General features: G+C 36.9%; 1 protein-coding gene across 2 annotated transcripts in view; it reads left to right on the top strand.

Moving 5' to 3' along the window:
• Positions 1–14,438, top strand: part of nrxn3a (neurexin 3a) — a 316,731-nt gene that overhangs the window by 111,789 nt on the left and 190,504 nt on the right. The gene's annotated exons all lie outside the window — the stretch shown is intronic.

Below are 14,438 nucleotides of genomic sequence, written 5' to 3'. Positions count from 1 at the left end.
GTGCAGCTCCGGGAATCAAAATAAAACGCTAGAAAATCCAATGTCCAACTTCTGACTCACTGCGAGTAAATTTGACCTGGCCTGTAGTATTTTGTGACACATCATAGTTTGGGAGACTTTCAAGGAATGGAAGGTTTCTGATAGTCAGTCGTTTAATGGCCTGTGCCGGTTCAGACTGAGCATTAATGATTTTGTCCTCCCACTAATACCGCATGAGGTGTCAGTCATAAACTCGCCTGCCAGATTACATCCACTTTCAATTTCTCCACGGCCAGATGGTTTCTTCACACTGCATAAATAAATGAATGCGGGTGTGTGGACCTCCATAGCACAGATCACATTCTCTCCGCTCGTCTCGTCGACGAGGCGAGTTACGATCTCGCAACCTCGGAGGTGAGCGGGCCGCGCGCTGTGGCGGGGCCCCGCTTTAAAAGACGTGTGGCCCCGCGCTCCTCATCCGAACGCCACTCACACCTCGGAGTGCGATGCTTGTAGTTGTAGTATAAGGCACACATTTGCGAACGCTGTTAGACAGATCGCATCACCTTTGGCTGCGGTGTGAACCTCTATCAACTATGTATCTTTCCTTTGATGATCGCATTCCTTTAGAATAGCTGCTAATGAATCGCGAAACCACATAGTCGCGTGTACGTAGGCTATTCAATTTCTCCAGCTTGACGTGAGGACGTGCATGCAACACACGGGCCGAAAGGTATTTCAGATGGGTTTCCAGTCATTAGGACCTGGCAGCGGTGCCTCCCTCTCTCTCTCTCTCTCTCTCCCCTACCTGTAAATGGACTCGGAGGAAAAACAGTGACGGAGCCCGGTGAGAATTTCACTGGGGGCCTGAAAATTCACACCCGCCCAAGGTGTTGTTTAGGCGTCTGATAAACATGTGAGAAAATAATAGGCTGGAGAGGAGTGGGTGCTTCAACCAAGGAGACCAGAGTCAAGATCTAGATTTCTGAATAATTAACTTTGTGATCAAGACGATATCAGTCTGTTAGTCTTCATTTGTTCAATAGGAGCAACAAAAGAGAGGAAGAGGGAGAGGGAGCCAGGCATGAGAGAGAGAGAGAGAGATGAGAGTGTCTTGGAAACCAGAGTTGTGGATCTAATTGAGGCTGCAAGCGGCCATATGGGCTAGTGTGAAAATAGCAAACGCTATCAGTAACGGAGAAATACGAAAGGGAAAAAAAAGAAGAAGAACAAGTCGAAGAATATCTTCGAAGCAGCCGGAGCCAAAAATCCCTCCAGCTGTAGGGACAAAACGAACATGTTTCTCCTAGCCATCTCTGCTATTCTGATCGCGGCGCTATGAATGACTGAAGCGGCCTTAAGATGCTGAAACGCACGCATGCCAGCCATAGGAAGCAGGCCAAGAATGAAAAACAAAGTGCATGCGAGCCTCTCCTCCCAACGCGCCTGATGTTCCGAGGCTGCCTGTTATCAGAGGTGTTAATTGGCAAATTCGGTACAAGTCAAGAGCTTGTTCCCTGCCGTCCTCGCCCAGCTAGGCTAGGTCATTAAGCCGAGAATGGATTCTCTCATGCTGCCTTAACCCTTGCGGCGCATTGCATCTCTCCCTTCCCTTCCTCCTCTTTTAACCGCCTAAGCGAAAAAGCGAAAAGCCATATATATATATATATATATATATATATATATATATATATATATGTGTGTGTGTGTGTGTGTGTGTGTGTGTGTATAATATTTTGTTTATTCAGACAGTCTCACAAGTCAGAGAAAAAGAACTGCAAGATATAACCTCTGAATTCAGACTTTTTTTTTTTTTTTGCAATTCCAATTCAAGTTGGGGGGGGGGTCATGGAATAAAAAAGGTACTTTTAGATAACTTTTTTATATCTCACGTTTATATCTCACATTTTCCAGTTATAAACTAGTAATTTTGTGAGTTTTTTTTTTTTTTTTGGGGGGGGTTTTTTCCACTTTTAGTTTCACAATTTTTCTTCACAAACTTAACAGAAACAAACTGTGGTTGGTCTCTTTACATGTTGGTCAGAAATCCGTTCTTGTAGTTCTTTTTCAGAAAATGCTGCATCGTGGAGCACACTTTATGCTGATAATGTCACATAGACAGACTTTTGATTGTGTATAAGCTCTCAGTTCACTGAATAGTACTGAGCATTTAAATAGTGTTTTATCACACTGAAAATTCAAGCTGACACCTAGTAAATTAGTCATTATTGAGCATTCACATCCCATAGTATCTCATTTTTCATCAGTGTGGCTTTTTTCTCTCCCTCCTCTCCATGCATGGAGGCACACAGGAGCCGAGGTCTCTGTCTGCCCCTCCGTCACAGCTGGTTAGAGGAGCAAGAAGTGACGGCCCACGTTTATCCACCTAACATGCTCTTAGTAGTCACTCACAGACCTGCTGAATTTTTCAGATTGCAGGTGTTGGCAGCCTCAAAAACCTTTATAAATTATTGTCGATGACTTTCATCAGGTGAAACCAGACTGTTATGTCATTGTTTCTGTAGTCATCTATGCCAGTCACCACCCTTCCTGTTTTCTTCCCTTAGAAAAATATAAATGAGCATGAAAGGACAAGGAAGGAGAGCACATTAGGGAAGCATAGAGAGAGAGAGAGTGAGCAAGAGAAAGACAAGAAATATGGGAACTAGCATAGCGGTTAGCATATGTGCCTGTAATGTACAGCTATGAAGCCCATGCAAGTCATTCTACGGTTGTCCTTTTTTGTGTATGTATGTATATATTAAATTGTTTGCATTCATATTGATATCTCTCAGTTTTTGATTGCAAACTTTGAGTTTGTGACATTGAAATCTCTTCCAAAATTCTAGAGACAGGTGAGATTTCAGGGGTTTTCCAAGGAGAAAAGTATGCAGTGCATTGTATTTAAATTAAAGTCTCCATTAGCTCTCCATTTAATTGGGAGGAATAATAAATATTAAAAGAGATTTGTGATTTTTATTTAGGCCTCTCCATGCTATTATCTACTATCTACAATAAAATAAGAAACCCAAGAAGAGAGGGATTCATGGAGGGCTTGTGGGTTTGATGTAAGCAGTGCGGCTCTGCGGTTGAAAACAGTTTATTTTCAGTGGCAGGAGAGTTATTGAACTGTTTCTAATCCAGCTCTGAAGCTAAATGTGTGCAGACGAGAGCGGTCCGCAAGCTGCTTCCACAATCGCGGCTGAAACAGAACAGAGTAAATCATTTTGTGTCTGCGTTGGGAGGAGCAGAGAGGCAGCACGTGGAGGAGGATGTGCCTACTGTATTTGGTCTACCTCTTCTCTTTTTTTAAGGGTGGCTCTAAATTATTCAAATTGTTGCTGCAGTATAGCTATGATCTTCTATTTATGGCAACTGCGGGTGTCAGAAACCCCCCTTCAGGGTTTCACTATAAACCAACCCTTTGCTCACACCAGCCATCTTTTAGAACGGACCAGAGTGTGAGAACTGATTTAGACTTTTAAGTGGTTTTGGAGGATGCGTAATAAACTTGCACATTGTTTATTCACAGGCGGCATGGGTTCTTTAAAATCGTTCATTGTGTACCTTGTCCATGCAGAAGAACTTTTAATTATCTGTATTTACTGTTGGTTGACATTAATTGTTGTGCAACCGTTTAAAAAAACACTGCAATATATTGATTTTACATGCGTTGTCATCATAAGGCATCTGCTGCCATCTAGTGGCACAGGAAGAAACTATTAAAGTCTCTGTGATTGTCAACCACTGGAGATAGAGGACATTTTAAGGACAGTGCTGTTTTCTGGATATTTTTCCTGTTTGATGCTGTGCATAATCATGTGCTTCATTTCTAATATGAATTAGATTTAAATGTTAAGCATTATACAGTATTTCCTAATTTAAGTAAGATAATAGATTCATTTTGTTATTTAGACTTCAAAATATATTTCCAAACCCCTCTATATGACATTTGAGGCAAATCATCTTATGTAAAATAACACTGCTTCAAATAAATGGCCTGTAAGTCATTATAGTCACATTTAGGCCTGATGCGCTTTTAGATTTATGACGGGTTTATGATTGTTGAGCAGTTGTGCTGTAAAAAAAACCTTCATTTTCTCCCTTATAATAATGCTCATTGAAAGTGACTCTGCTTCATGTATACTGTGTGATTATGGCAGTGACCCATAATCACATGTCTCTCTCGCTCTTGTTAGAGACTGCAATTAGCATCATCCAGGTATTTGCTTCTCTACAAAATAGAACGCACACCTGTGACGCATTATTTAACATGCGTATGTGGCCGTTTGTGTGGGTGTGACCACCTGCTAGTCTGTTTAAGTACAAACATACGCTGAACAATTTCCTGGATAATTTGGCTTTAGTAAAAGGTTTTAGTTCCGTTTTCACGTCATTATTTCGTCCACAGAAGCAGAGAATATTAGGGTGAGGTGTGTCACTTCACTGGACAGCTATGTTTCCCATAGAAAAAAGTTTCTGTATTGGTCAATGATTCCTAAACTTTTGTCTTAGGTACTACCAAACCAGATTTGTTTTAACACTATTATTCTGATTGTTAGTTAACATTCATTAAAGGAATAGTTGAAAGAAAAATGAAAATTTGCTAAAAATGTACTCACACTCAAGAAAAAGAATGTAATGTGAGAAATTTACATTACATCACTTACTTACCATTGGATCCTCTGCAGTGAATGGGTGCCATCAGAATGAAACGGCTGATAAAAACATCACTATAATCCACAAATAATGCACATGACTCCAGTCCATTAATTATTACTCGCATATTGTTGCTTCTGGCTAAAATACAAGTCCATAATCCATATTATAAAACGGTTAGTTCCATTCCTCGATTCTGATTGGTCAACAGCTGTGTTTTATTCGTGATACAGCACGGCTATGACCGCTTCACCCAACGGTTCTGTGTATCACTCAGCAACACCCTTAGCAACATAAACAATCAGTAATATAGCATCAAAACTGTTTCATGTATTATGTATTTCGGCAGAATTAACTGTTTGTTATTTATTTAATGACGTATGAGTGACCCCTGCTGGCGTTACATTGCATCTTTCATCTTTAATTTTGAGACCCTGTCTAATAAACACTTCTCATGTGGAGATATGTTGATGTGTGTGCGTCTAAAGCCTACAGTTCCCAAAGTGAGGAGGGAATATTACAGTATTTATTAGTTTTCTGTTTCAGGTATGATTCTGTAGCTATGTCCATTTGTCCATCAGTTTACACTGTAATGACGCTTGCAAACTCGCGCTGTGTTGCGAATCAGACATTTTCTCATGCTAGAGATAAGCAGATGTATGTGTGTGAGAAATTATCATATATGGTGTTAAAAAAATAAATGTCACAGCGGATAAGAAGAGTTCATATTCTCTTTTTATTTAAGCTCCATTAGTTGAGGCATGTTCAGAACATTCTCTTGCCGTTTACTGTTGCTGTCAGGAACTATTTTTTAGCGGAAGGACCGCATCTGCTAACGAACTTGCTTCAAAATAGTAACATTTCAATACATGCATTTTTGGTTTTAATATTTTTTTATTGTGTGGTAATCCTTTTAAAAGCAATAAGGTACTCGAGGCCATGCTGTATCGTGAATAAATCACGGCTGAAGGGCGTTGTTAGGCACGACGCGAAGCAGATTTATGATTTATTCACGATACAGCACGGCCTCTTGTACCTTATTGCTTACATAATGCTTCCTCCAGTGAAAAGTATATCCCCTGTTGTCTTCTATAACTGTTTTTGCTCATGGACAGTGCTTGATCTGAGCATATTTCTCTCCTGATTCAGGTGAGACAACTTTTTCACTAAAGAATGCTATATTGTGGATAAAGGACTTGTATTTTAGCCAGAAGCAATGGTTTGAAGTTAAAAGCGTCTTTATGATGGATTTGTTTCTTACAAACATGTAGCTTACAAACTTTACTTGTGGATTATTGCTATTTTATCATCTGTTTGAACTCTCGTTCTGACGGCACCCATTCACTGCAGAGGATCCATTGGTGAGCAAGTGATGTAATGCTAAATGTTTTCAAATCCAATGAAGAAAAAACTCATCTACATCTTGGATGGCCTGAGGAATTCTTATTTTTGCAAATATTTCTTTTGTACACCTGAATTGGCTATTATTATCATAATTATCTGTCATACTCATACAGTGGTTGATGAAATGTCATCAGGAGGTCTGAAAAGCGAGGTGCGTTGTGATTGGCCGAATACCTCAAGCATGTAACATACCTGACGGAAGTGTTACGCCCCTTACCATACTGTCATGCCATGCCGGACCGACAAGACAAAAACATTAAAACACATTATAAACGAGGCATTTGTTGCATCCAGTGGGGACTTAATTATGGATTATAATGACTTATACTGGCTTTTTTCACGTTGAGTTGCATCGCGCCGCGTAAACATAAAACCATGTTTGCATTTGTGATCGGAGAAACGACAAACAACAAGCGCTACTCTACACTGCTCAAACCTCGCATTTGAATCGTCAGTGGCAAATCCTTTAAATATAAAAACGTACTTACAGTCTGTGAGTCAGAACAGCCGGCATTGTAATCTACTCTACCAGGAAACAGTCCTCCATAAAATGCGCTGCACACATCTGAATATTTGGGTTGAACTGTTCTGGAACAGTGTTGTAAATACAACTTAACCACTAATTTCTAGTTGTGTCCTCTTTTGGAAGGCCAAACAGTGAAGTTTCGCTTTCACAACGAAACACACAGCGTCACACACGACGGGCTTAAGTGAGCGGCGGCCTGCGGGCTAGAAAACGGTGTGGCCGGCGGATTCAACGAAGGAGTGGCTGGCGGGCTTGCGGCAACCAAATGTGACAACCCCGGGCTGGACTCCGCTTCGTCCACGGTGAAAGCCGATCCGGCGATCCACAGCGCAAAGTTGATGTATTTCCTCAGCGACCAGCACGGATCAGCTCTAGGCATGACGAAGCGGATATCATCCTCTTTTGGAAGGCCAAACAAAGTAGTTTCGCTTTCACAATGAAACACACATCGTCTTCACGACATGGTGACCGCGGCAACAACAAGCGAGCGAGAATAAATGTTACGCCTTCTTTCTTTGCGTGAACATTTGGGCGGCGTTATGCAAATCTTCCCACATCGTGACGTAGACATGTGGGGGCGTGTTAGAACGAGCCCTTTTAGGTAGGTGTGGTTGACGCTTAACTTTTATAAAGAATATCTCTTTGGATTTGAGACTTTAGTCTTTGCAACTTTACAGATCTTCTTTATGCACCAAGAGCTTGTAACCCTCCAAAGAGAAAGGACAAATTGAAATTGCATCATATGACCCCTTTAATATCTCGTAATAATGAGAAACTTTCTCGAAATTAGAAACTTTCTCATAATAATGACTTAACATCTCGTAATAATGAGAAACTTTCTTGAAATAATGACTTATTTTCTCAAAATAATGACTTAATCCATGCATGCGCAATGCAACATGACGGCATGCTAGCGACATCTGTTGGTCAAAGCCATGCAGGAACACAGCAATCATTTGTTCTGTAATTTAAAGGGGTCATATGATGCTTTTTTAAAGATCATTATTTTGTGTATTTGGTGTAACAGAATGTTGACATGGAAAGGAAAACTTGAAATCGCATCATATGACCCCTTTAAAGTGTACAATCTGTCATTAAATAATGATTTCAGAAAAATTCTCTGTATGTAGTCTTCATTAATGTTAATTTTAACCGGTTAATCAACCGTAAGAATTTTGACCGATTAATACAATCAGTTAAACGGTTTAAAAGTCATTTAACTATTTCTTTTTTCAGTAATTGATAAAAATATTTTAAAAGGTTTGCTGCATGGTTAAAATACGCTACGCGTATAAAAAATAGGTTTTTAGGGGGAAAAAAACATAAGTCTCGTATAAGCGATGTATTTGAATGGCAAATTATTATTTATTATGTACTTCATTCGCGTTCCCATATAATTTTTGTTTTGCATAACATCACGTCGGTACTGTGATAACACTTAACGGCTTAACAGATTTTACTACATTTTTTTTTTTTACTACATAGTTTTTTTCCCATATGTTTGACTGACTGTATTTTCTTATGATAATGAACAGACTGCATTGTCAAGGTAGCAATGCTTAACTGTGCGCGCGCATGCGGCGCCGGTGCAATCACTTGAATTATTTCCTTCTAACAGTGGAAGAAACTACTCCTTTTAGTCCTAAAGATAATCGGAATTGTAAAAGGTTTGCCTTTATTTGTGTACATTGACAATAAAAACAAATCTTTGTGCTTTTGTAAAATAAACCTAAAGAAAATAGGATGCCGCTTTCTGCGGTCTGTTTCCTTTCGTGCAGCACAAAAATTAACCGAAACTCTGCATACTAGGCTACTTGTTGCCTAGCTTTATTATGTTTTTCTCTGCTCGCAGAAGCGCTGCAGGTGCGTGATGTGATATGACCATGAGAATCCTCATATATTCTGTTGTTTGCTGCTTTTTGCGCATGCAAAATTAATCTCGGGAAACAAATGTTAGTATTTTTAACAGGTCACAGTCACTTATCCTTTCTAATTTAATCCAGTTCTAATTTAAAATAATCTTGACGGTTAATGGTTAGCAATCGGTTAATGAGCGTCGGTTAGGAAAAATAACCGAAATTAGCATCCCTAATAGGCCCACAATGTTTATACAGTAGCCCAATCACATCCCGCTTGCACAAAGTGTAGTTGTTCGTTACCACGGCAACCGCTTAGTCTTCAGCAAAGTCCATTTAAGGCAAGTCATGTCACTCGGCGGCAGTGTTGGGCAGTAACGCATTACTTAGTAACGCGTTACTGTAATTTGATTACTTTTTTAATGACGGAGTAATTTAATGCGTTATAATTTTCAAAATAGTAATTACAGTATAGTTACAAGCCGAGGTCTCTATATGTTACTGCCGCGTTACATTGCTGACAGAATGCAGTGTTTTATAATCTAGAGATTGTAAAAAGGATGTAGCACACTCACTGTCGAGTCAAGTGCCAGTGGATTAGAGACATGCTCCCGCTAGACCTGACGCAACAGCAGTGCGGGAGAAGATGGGCGAGTGCTGGTGAGGGCGGGTAGACACTCGTGTGTGTGCGGGATGCGGGAGAATAAAATGATTCACGGGACTCCTGCAAAATAGAAATATCTAAACATAAAATATCTAAAACAAATTAATTGTTATTCATCTATTGCACAAAAGCAACATGAACTAATATAAAATATATTCGATTAACAGATGCAAGCGTTTGCAGAGTTTCTATTTAGGCTATAACAACAGTGCTGAAATTTGCGTGCTCACGAATCCTCTCATTATAACACGCGCATTGTAGACATTATGAAAGATTCATTATGCTTATATTTATTGCGTTATAACAGAGATTTGTGAGATTGCGATGAACTGAGATGTCTTTTAGAGATTATAAATGCAGTGCTCTTTGCTGGCATTCTGCCATTTCCAAACCATGCACGCAGCAGCCACTTGCTTTAGTTAAAAATAACAGTGTTCTGTGAATGTTGATGCTTTAATAACAAATATTTATCGGGAGCATTTAAATGTATTTAAATATAACTAATTACTTTTGAAATAAAGTAATCAGAACAGTAACGTGATTACTTTTAAAAGGAGTAATCAGTAATCAGTAATTTGATTACATTTTCAGAGTAACTTGCCCAACACTGCTCGGCGGCCATCTTTGAAAGGCCTCTTGGGCATGCAAGTGCAACTCCTATCCCTTTGAATGGGGAAACATCAAATTCTCCAAAGCTGGTCGCCAAACTGACAATTAAATTTCATATTTGAAATCAATGAAATCTGACAACAACTGGATCATAAATGTTGTTTATTTTGCTCAAATAGCGTTAAAAAAGCGTATTTCTCAGGCTAGATCTGCGCATGCGCAGTCCTAGGTGAACGTCTCAGAACTACTGAACAACTACGCTTTGTGCAAGCAGGATGAGATTTTGGCTACTGTATAAACATTGTGGGCCTATGCATGTGATGCATGAAAGTGACTAATAAAACTAACAAATCATCGAAATGAACATCTATTCATCAAGTTTATATGTGTAATGGCTTTCATTTCTTCATAAAATGTGTTTTTTTGTTGGAATTCCTCTATATCTGTTTGAAACCATGAACTTTCTGGCAGCGTAACTTGGTAAGTGCTGCAAATTAACAAGACTACATGCAGATAATTTATCTGAAATTATTATTTAATGACAGATTATACACTTTAGATTACAGAACAAAGCAATGTTGGCGGTGTTCCTGCATGGTTCCTGCGTTGTGTTGCGCATGCGTGGATTGTCATTATTTCGAGCAAGTTTCTCATTATTTTGAGAAAAGAAGTCATTATTTCGAGAAAATAAATCATTATTTTGAGAAAGTTTCTCTATTTCGAGAAAGTTTCTCAATATTTAGAGAAAATAAGTCATTATTTCGAGAAAGTTTCTCAATATTTCGAGAATGTTTCTCATTGTTTCAAGAAAATAAGTCATTATTTCGAGAAGGTATCTTATTATATTGAGAACCTAAGTCATAATTATGAGAAACTTTCTCATTATTATGACTTAAAGAAATAACTTTTTATTTTCTCAACCGCGGAAACGGGCTTCCATAGTAAATAGTCCTGCAGTGTAACAAGTGATTTTTGTTTTGCCTCTCAAAAAAATATGAAGTAAAAACAGCATCTATAATAATTCTGTAGTATAGCATGTATAGAATGTCATACTGCAGGACACTGCTTGAAATCTGACTTGCATACCCCCTTCAGATGCAGCACAGAGACAAAAAAAACAATTCTGATTAAACATTCCATCTATTCACTCATCAATTAGTAAGATGGAATGTCAGTTAATGTCAGTTAAAGCCCTTTATTTATTGAATTAGCCTCTCCCATGAGTAATGCTTTTTGCAGCTCATTTGACTTTCATGAACCGTGTTTCATTCGGGCATGTGATTGAATAAGTTCTGTGTTCATTATTTACACAGGAAAACAAAAGCAGGGCTTAATTAATATACCAAAATGTCAGATGTGCACCGCATTTTTATACAGCCACATGATCTGCATTAATTATCCTAGCCTACAAATCTAAAAGAGAGAAAGATGGCCACGTTTTACAGGTAAATACAGTGAATGAGTGTCCCTCGCGTGTCCTGAGATGGATTAATGAGATGCTTTGAGAGGAAACAGCAGTGTATCAAATTTCATAAGCGAGTCTCTCAAGATGGCTGCCGGATGCTGTTGTGTAACATCGGCCCCTTATTGAGAAACACTGCCACCCTGTGAAGATCTCTTATTCCCCTGTCACTCTTGTCACATCCTCCACGGCATATTTCTGTCCACTCGCATCAGCCCGCTGCTCAATAACATTGATACAAAATCATTTTGATTTGCTTTCACTCAGTTAATCGTCAGATACTGTCTAGAGGTTAGTCCCACTTATCTGTTTCTCTTCTCGCTGTCTTCACTGATGGCAGCACGACCTCGATTTCTCTCTCCCACTCTCTACTTAGTTTGCCGGGTGTAAAATTAAAATTGGCGGGGGCCCCAGGGAGGATTGAAAAGCAACTAATCGCACATAATAACATATTGATCACTGTGTAATTGTAGAGTTTGTCAGCGGTTTCTATGCATCGATATTTAGGATGCATGTGTTCAGGATGGAGTTTTCACAGCTCAGGATTAAATGAGCGTCTGTTGTTGATATTCTCTTGAAATGTGTGATCATTGTATTAGCATTTTATGATTTATTAAAGTCTACTATATTTTTAATAAAGTTATCTGAGACAGAATTATTGTCAGCAGATACTGTAATCGAGCCACTCAAAATGTATCCATTATTAGATGAAGGTTCATAGGTTTGGTTTTAACATTGTGAGGAACATTTCAAATTCAATCAATACAATTCAATCAATCAAACAATACCAGATGCACCATGATTTTGGCTGCACAGTGAAATTACAGATTATCTGTTGTTTAGAGTAGTTATTGTTCATTAAAACTTTTGTACACTTAAAAAAACGATCCAAACAATACTCTAGAGTTTGATGGGTAATTCTATAAAACAGATGCTTTTGTGCCCCTCTTTAAGAGTGTTTGTGTTTTGTCACACAACCTTTTTTAAGAAAATTGACCGTTCAAGAAAATAAGTAATTATTTAGAGAAAGTTTCTCATTATTATGAGAAAAGTCATTATTTCGAGAAAATAAGTAATTATTTCGAGAGTTTCTCATTATTTCAAGAAAATAAGCCATTATTTCGAGAAAGTTTCTCATTATTATGAGAAAGTTTCTCATTATTTCGAGAAAGTTTCTCATTATTTTGAGAAAGTTTCTCATTATTTTGAGAAAGTTTCTCATGTCGAGAAAGTTTCTCATTATTTCAAGAAAATAAGCCATTATTTCGAGAAAGTTTCTCATTATTTCAAGAAAGTTTCTCATTATTTCAAGAAAATAAGACATTATTTCGAGATAGTTTCTCATTATTTCGATAAAGATTCTCATTATTTCAAGAAAGTTTCTCATTATTTCGAGAAAGTTTCTCATTATTAATTTGTTACTTTTTCAAAATCATTGATATATTATTAATAACAACAACCACTTGTATTGTTCTCTTATTATTTTCATCAACAGTATGGTTTAGTAATTAAAATCATTTAATTATTGTCCGTGCAGAGGCTATTCCGTTTTATTGATCTATGGCGCATTCATTTTGATTCTTTACACGTGTAATGATGTCCAGTGACTTGTTTGCATTATTTATGCATTATTTTATTTATTTGTAAGACTTTTTTATGACTAAATTTGGTAATGGGAGAGTAAAAATATTTTTAAAACGTACACCGTTCAAACTAGGCTGCTTATGTTGAAGTGTTTGGGATGTGGCTTTTAATGATGAGACCTTTTTTGTAATCAGGCTCTCAAAAAGTATATAACAATTTGGATATAGATTTATCGGCCAACATATCGGTTATCGGCTTTCAAAAATAAAGAATAATCGGTTATCGGTTATCGTATCGGCCAAAATTTTCATATCGGTGCATCCCTAAAAATAAGCCATTATTTCGAGAAAGTTTCTCATTATTTCGATAAAGATTCTCATTATTTCGAGGTTTCTCATTATTATTAGAAAAGTCATTATTTTGAGAAAGTTTCTCATTATTTCAAGAAAATAAACCATTATTTCGAGAAAGTTTCTCATTATTTTGAGAAAATAAGTCATTATTTTGAGAAAGTTTCTCATTATTTCAAGAAAATAAGCCATTATTTCGAGAAAGTTTCTCATTATTATGAGAAAGTTTCTCATTATTTCAAGAAAGTTTCTCATTGTTTAGAGAAAGTTTCTCATTATTTCAAGAAAATAAGCCATTATTTCGAGAAAGTTTCTCATTATTTCGAGAAAGTTTCTCATTATTTCGAGGAGGTTTCTCATTATTATGAGAAAAGTCATTATTTTGAGAATGTTTCTCATTATTTCAAGAAAATAAGCCATTATTTCGAGAAAGTTTCTCATTATTTCGAGAAAGTTTCTCATTATTTCAAGAAAGTTTCTCATTATTTTGAGAAAGTTTCTCATTATTTCGAGAAAGTTTGTCATTATTTCAAGAAAATAAGCCATTATTTCGAGACAGTTTCTCATTATTTTGAGAAAATAAGTCATTATTTCGAGAAAGTTTCTCATTATTACATCAGATTGCCCAGCTTTCATTTCAGACCCTTTTCTGAGAAATCTAATCTTGTCTGAATATGAATGTCTGCAATTTAATTTAATTTTTATTGTTATATTTTTACAAATACTGTTTTTTGAAATAAGTCTTATACTCAACAAGGATGCATGTATTTTTTTTATCAAAAATTCAATAAAAACTAATATTGTGAAATATTAGTATTATACAACTAGTATTATAATTAGTATTATAGTAATATTAGTATTATACAATCGGTCATGTCTGATTTATCACCCAACCTTATTTAAAAAGTCTTTTATACTCAAGGATGCATTTATTTAATCAAAAATACAATTAAAAAAAGAATCTTGTAAAATATTAGTATTATACAATTTTAAATAACTGTTTTATTTTTGCATATATTTTAAATATGTAATTTATACCTGTGATGACAAAGCTAAATTGTCAGCATCATTACTCCAGTTTTCAGTGTCACATGATCCTTCTATGATGTTGATTTGGTGATCAAGAAACATATCTTAGTATTATCAATGTTGATAATGGTTGTGCTGCTTAATATTCTGTTGAAACATGATACAAATTTTTTTTCAGGATTCTTTGAGTTGAGATTGAACAGATTTTTTTGGAAAGAGAAGTCTTATGTAACATTATGAAAAGTCTTTACTGTCACTTCTTAACAGTTTAATGCGCCCTTTCTGAATAAAAGCATGAATTTCTATTAAGAAAAAA

Source organism: Sinocyclocheilus grahami, unplaced genomic scaffold, assembly GCF_001515645.1.
Source record: "Sinocyclocheilus grahami isolate Dianchi unplaced genomic scaffold, SAMN03320097.WGS_v1.1 scaffold54.1, whole genome shotgun sequence".
Classification (NCBI taxonomy): domain Eukaryota; kingdom Metazoa; phylum Chordata; class Actinopteri; order Cypriniformes; family Cyprinidae; genus Sinocyclocheilus; species Sinocyclocheilus grahami.
This window is presented reverse-complemented; position numbering and strand designations above follow the sequence as displayed.